Source organism: Brienomyrus brachyistius, chromosome 7, assembly GCF_023856365.1.
Source record: "Brienomyrus brachyistius isolate T26 chromosome 7, BBRACH_0.4, whole genome shotgun sequence".
NCBI lineage: Eukaryota > Metazoa > Chordata > Actinopteri > Osteoglossiformes > Mormyridae > Brienomyrus > Brienomyrus brachyistius.
The window spans coordinates 2,881,125-2,888,165 of NC_064539.1; positions in this window are offsets into that span (position 1 = coordinate 2,881,125).

A 7,041-nucleotide genomic window follows, 5' to 3' on the forward strand; every position below is an offset into this window, starting at 1 on the left:
TACAGACGCCGTTGTCGTTCCCGAATTTTATTGAACCTGTTGGGAACAATAAGGAAAGGGGTAAACTTCATACGCTCTGGCCCTCTCGCTCTCTCTGCACAAAGTAAAACAATGTATATACTTATGTATAGATGTGCTGAGGGGCTGCGGGTTTAGTCTGTTTGTTACGCTCAGCTCGCACCCTGCGAGTCCCGCCCAGTTCCTGCTCTCATTGGACGACTTCGCCGGAGATACGTGACCAATAGGGAATCTGACTGAGGCAAGCGTAAGCTGGACGTTATCCCCGCCATGTTTTTTCCTTCTTCTTTTAGAACGTGGGTTTAGTTGTATCGGGGAAGGAAGAACGATATACCGTGCTGGGAATCTTTGGTTGTGTGCGTTCAGATACCCGTAAGTTTCTATATGTGCATTGTACGAGGGTGTTTATGTTGGGATTTTATATACAGTTAATGGTAAATGAGCCCCTTAGTTGCGGCGAACGTTTTTATTTTCGAACTTGCTGCGTAGATTTATGTTGCATTTACTTCGGATGTCCCGCAATGCCTATGTTTATTTTAAACGGTTTATATTTATTTACTTACTTATTTATCCCAACAAGTCTTATTTATATTACTTTGTGTATTATGATTGTTTATCCTGTTAAACTTGCCGGATGGCCGCTTAAAGTTACCGTAAGATACCGGTGAAGGTAATATTGTGAACTGTTTATTTAATACTGGACTCTGTATATGTAACGTATTTATATTCTTCTATTTTTTTGTTATTTCTACTTTCAGGACCATACATACTCGTACAGCGCCCTTGTTCCAAGCCCTTTATTAAAGGTTCTGGAGAATATAATCTTTGCATTCTCATTGGATGTACCACAGCGGCCACACCTCTCTCACCAGTCAGTGGTAGTAGGCTAGTTCTGCACAACAACAGACATTTTTTCTATCCCCTACTTATGATAAATAATAAATCAAATATAATATATGGGGCATAATTATACAATTGATTTATTAACTCGGGGGACCCTGCCACTAGATCCTCACATCTTCCTTTGTGTGCAATACACCAAAGGGAAGAGGAAATGAGGTCGGGACCCTTATAAAGAGGAAAAGACAGAGGGAGGGGTGATGCAGGACAAGAGCATTATGGGAAGTTTAAGGGATATTGTACCCATCAGGTTAAACAGAAAAAGGAAAACAGAATCTTGTATAATTATAAATTAAAAGTAAAATAACAACCTGTTACACCTGCCAAGGTCCTTATGTCACCCCGTTTGCCCAGCAGGTGTCGCTGGTCATCTCGGCTCCTGTTATTCCCCAGGACTGGTATTCCCTAGTGCGAGTATTTGTTCCCTGGGTTGCCATGTACCTCAATGGGCTGAACATGTGGCTATGAGGAAAGCATCCCTATCACCTGAAGTTCAAGGCTGGATAGAGGCCAGCCTTAATTATTTATAATTTAACATTTGTCTTTTAAATACCCCTGCTTAAGTTATGATGATGTTTTTCTGTTAGTTAATTGTGCTTGCTCCTTATTTCCGGCTTATATTAATGTTCTGTACCCAAATTTGTAGTCTTTCCCAGTGTTTGTGTCTGTAGTGAATCTTAGTAGTTCTTGATTTTACTTAGCTGTTTCTTCTCAGTCATAGTTTTTAGTGTTGTTTAATAATGCACCCCTGCCCCTTATTGAAGTCCTCCTTATTTTGTATATATGTGCCTGTCCTTGCTCCGTTTCCTCAGTTAGTATCCACTGCATGCATACCTTGTTTTGACGCATTGTTTTCCTGTTTTTTAGGTTTATTAAAGTCATTTGTTTGTTGGAACCACTATGTGGATCCTCTCATTATTCCCCATGGGCCACTGTAGTCATCCCTTGTATCTGCGGGGGATTGGAGCCAGGAATTCCCACAGACATGAAAATCTGCTGATGTTTAAGTCCCTTATATAAAATAGCATAATAATATGCATATAACCTAAACACATCCTCCTGTATAGACCTACCATGAATCATTTCTAGATTATAATACCTCATATCAATGCCATGCCAATAGTCATCATGTATTGGTGGTCCTCAGATCAGTGCACATTTATGAGTGCTTGGCTATAAATCTAGGATGATAGCTGTTTTCTGAGACCTCGTGTTGTGGCTCTGAAGTGTGACTCTGACTTTACTTACTTTGACACCTTAGATAGCATGCATCCTTGTATTCTGTACCCATCCTAGAATCGATGCACATTTAGGGGTGCCTGCACATAATCCTTAATAAATAAGATTTTCCTTTTGAGACCTGGTTGTGTCATGGGTGAGAACTGAGACTGACCATGGTTGGTGTTTTTAAAATAACATAATTGTTGCTGAAGAGAATTCTTTCTTGCCACATATTGAGCTGCTCAGAACTCTGCAAACATAGTGACTGATGTCCATCTGTAATGGCTGAGTGGTTCAGGTTTTGGATTTCCAATTTGGCATATTGATTCAAATCCTACTTGTACCATTGTCTTCCTGTCTTCTCCTTTGTCATATGAAGTATGAGTGGGGAATGAACTCCTTCAATAGACACAGTTGTCAAATATTATGTATCGGTTCCCACATTATTGCATATTTATGGGTGCTTGGTCATAAATCTAGGATGATAGCAGTCTTCTGAGACATCATGTATGCTGTACAGTGTCATGGTCTTGGGTGTTTCTGACACTGGGGTGAGGCATGGTGCATGCAGGAAAAGAAGTGGATGATCCAATGGTAGCTTCAGGAACACAGGGGTTTATTAACAAACACTACAAAACAAAATAGGTCACAAGGGGTCAAAACTACAAAGGGATATGAAGTAAACTAACAAAACCAAAAAGACAAAACGAGAGGGAAAATGGTAGCAGAGAACAGGCAGGGACAGAAGAATCAGGGAACTGCATTAAACTGGAACATCAGCAAAACACCTTAAACAACGACTCTACAACGGAATAGAGCAGGATCAGGATTTATATAAAGAGGCCAACAACAATAACTCAGGACAGGTGAGAACAATTAACAAGGGCTGGCAAAACAGGCAACAGGTGAAACAACTAATTAAATCAAGGAACTCAGAAACTAACAGAGAAACTAAGAAACAGAATCTAACACTAGGGGAATAACAAAGACAGGTAAAACACAACCATGAGCACAAAGTAGAAAACCAAAACCAAATACAAGTCACAAAACACAGGAGCTAGAAAAACCAATACAAAAGAAACACTAGGGAACAAAAATCTACAAAACACAAAGGAAACAGGATTTGAACACATAAAAGAGAAACTAGCAGCTGTATGCTCACCTCATTGAACCATGCAGCAGTCTAGGGACCAAGGGAAACACATTAAGGACTTTGATGATGAGGAGGAACGGGATGGCCAGTGACATCTGCTGCCCAAATAGGGAGGAGACATGAAAGACTTGGACAGACGGATGCTGACCTTGACACACAGTGATCCAGATTAATCTGGTCTTGGCTGAGATGGCCAAGTGGTCAAGGGATTATACTAAAAATCTAATAGGGTTACTCCACACTAGTCTGAGTCTTTTCAAATCACCTGTGAGGCAGCATCACTAGATAAAGCCTTTGTGTTCCATTGCAGGAAGAGCTGCTGAGCCCCTGTGTCCCTTTAAAGAAAAAATCAAGCTTTGTCATTCAACACTTTTCATTTAAACATTACACTGGACAAGGCAGATGATTCCTGTCTGAAGAGAAACATAATTTGCAGTGGATGTTGTTCTAGCTCATTGGTTAATGCATTGCACTTGAAATCTAATGGAGATTTTCTGTGTTTGGTCAAATCCTGCTTGCAGCATTGTACCCCTGCCCCACTTTTTTATGTGACACCTGGAAAGGGACATTGAAATAGGTGCCTAGTATACACAAAGGTGCTGTGCCAACTATTGGCATTTACTGTTGCTCCTTGAATCAATGCACATCTAAAGACAACTGGACCTTTTCCCCCTGCTATGCATTGTTATGTAAGGATTTCCGAGTATTTTATGCCTTTACAACAGTTTCAATTTGTCAGAAATTATTTTTTAGCAAAATTTTTAAATGCAGTACATCTGTCTTTGACATGTTTGTAGGCACCTTCCCACCACAGGAACCTTTTTTAGAAACCAAAATCTTTTTCATCAGTCAGTCACTTGTATCACATTCCCACTGCAAGTTTGTCTGACTTTAGTTTCTTGGAAATAGTTCTTTTTTAACTCCTACTCCAGAGTAGGTAGTTTTCACTTGACTAAGAACTGCTGGGTGGGCATATATTGATAAACTTTGCTGAATGGTTGACCACAAGCACTGACACCAGCTTAGAAGTCAGAAGCAACAGAAGCATTATTTTTGTATCTTAATTATATTAAAGACATTAATAAATACCCTTTTTGCTTGTGTCTCCATATTTCTGCATTGGAAATTTCGATTGATAACGATACACTTCCGTCTAATATTGCCAGTGCCAGTGAAATAACGTTACATCAACTTTAATTTCTTTCATTTCGCACTGTGACCCATACAGATTAATTAATATGAATATTAATTAATATGAATGATATTATTAAAAACTATTATTAATAGGAATGAAAACACATTTTGCTATTGTGGGACATGGTGAAAAGGGATGATCTGCAGTGGCTTAAAAGCAACAAGAGGCTTTATTGAAAACAGATATCAGAAAGACACTAAAAACAAAAAGGACCGCAAGGTGTCTAATGCAGGAAGGCAGATTAAACAAGAACTTTAACAGGCTAGAAATAAATACTAACACTGAACTAGTTCAAGGCACTCAAGCAAGAAACACATGTAGGGACCACTCCAACCACGAAACAGGAACAAATGCAATGACCGACAGGAACAGGATAAGATCAGGCACTTAAATACACGTAACACGTGGGCTAGACAAGGGACAGGTGCGGGCCATAACCAATTACGCAAACACTGAAAAATACAGTAAAAAGTTACAGGTGATGGTTAGGAACAAAACTACAGATTCAAACACGAAGAGATACTAGGAACATAGGAAAAACCACATATAATAACAAAACTAGACACAGGCAGGGTAAACCAAGAGCACAGGTATAAACACAGACTGAGACTGAAATACATGATCACAAGGACAAAAACTGAGGGAAAACAGAATCAAAGGCCACAAAAATATGAAAATGTCCTAACAGGTGATGGAGGAGTTGTCTGAGCTGCCTGCTTGCCCCATTTAGTCATGTGGCAGCCCAGGAAGCAGGGAAATACACTGGGAGCAGAACAAACAGGATGGCCTGTTTGCATACCTACTGGCTAAACAGGAAAATGACATGCATGTATTTATAAATTGATTGGAATACGGTCGTCCCTCGCAACTTCGCAGATGATCGAGACAGTGAAAATGATACATCGCTACGCATTGGAAGCATCTTTGCTCTTCGTAATTAAATGTACAATAATAATAATATATTTGCAGCGTCTAATGTGTCTTATTTTCTCTTATTTTGTCTAATATATTGGGTAATACGAGTGTAATTGTCATGACCTGCCTGTACGATCCTCTTGTGTGCCACGCCCTATTATTACGTGTGCAACCCCTGAATTTAACCGGCTGTTTTCTGTCAGTTTGACTCGTCCGGTGTATTTAAGTCCAGAGTCTGTAACCCCAGGTCTGTCATTGACGTTTTTATGTTACATGTTTCTGTGTCCAGCATTTGTAGTGATTCCAAATAAACCCTTCGATCCTGATTCCTCGTCTCCCCGTTCCTGCTTCCGTGTCCAGCAATCATAAAAGAATTGATTATTAAAGGGTGTTATTTTATGTCTAATAATGTTAAAAAACATATTTTGAAGGTCGTAAACAGTTTTTCTATGCTCTAACTACGAAAATATTCGACTTATAAATGAAGAATCCTGCTTCGCAGAAATTCACTTATCGCAGTAGAGTCTGGAACTGATTAACCGCGATAAACGAGGGCTGACTGTACTTCAAAAAAGCACTTACAGTCAGTCCAACTACAACGCATGATATCACACCCTGAATCTGTTCTAACGAGACTGATTAGTTCTCTTTTACAATTTAACGCAAAATTGTTTTAATATTTGCACGATTTTCAGTTTGAAAGAAAAGCACTACAATTACAATGAGATGTGGTCTAAGTAAGAAATACTATCTACATGCAAAAATTGCTATGCAAGTGAATAATAGTGATGTCCAATTTGTGAATGAATCATTCTTTCAAACAAGTTCTTTTCAGTGAATTGGTCAAACAAACCAGTTTTCAAAACTAAAAAAAAATCTAACTTTATGTACATCCACGTACAGGTCAAAATCTTAGATTCTAAAAATCTTAGAATATTTGACAAATTAGCATAGAAAAACACAGTAATGCACTTTTATTTTACTTACATTTGCTTTTTGTAGACTGTCTATTCCCAGCCACATGGTGGTTCAAAAATGGATTCAATGCATGTGTTTTAGACATTTTTTATTTGCTTTGCCTTCTCATTAGTTTTACAGATTGATTAGTAGGTATTCAAATACTTCCATCTACTGGGCATTTCTGTATTCCAACTTCGTATTTCTTCCTAAAATCCGGACGTTTAAGCCAGCTCAACATTCTTAATCGTCCTGGCCCTCTTGCACTTCTCTAATTCCTTAAGATGGTTGAAGGAGGTAAAGACACTGAAACTAAAGAAAAAAAATGAAATTGTGTGTAGAAGGTTGTTAGTTGCTGATCTTATAGATCATCAGCAAGCTCCCGCGTTAGTTTAATCGCTGCTACTGCTTATGCTAAAGCATAGGCAGCCCAGGCTGGAACTGCGTTAGCACAAAAAAAAATAAAAATAAAGTGGAAAAAGATAATTGATATTCTTTTCCCCTTCATGCTTGTCCGAACACCAGTTTAGCTAGGACCTAAGGGAATTTGATTCCTCTTCAATGACATTTGACCTTGGAAGGTACCTTGCACATAGTCAGCTTGTCATTTCAGGCTTAGTCGAGCTTAATGACAAACCTGAAAATTATTGGGCCTGGAACTCATCTTTTGATAACGCCATAT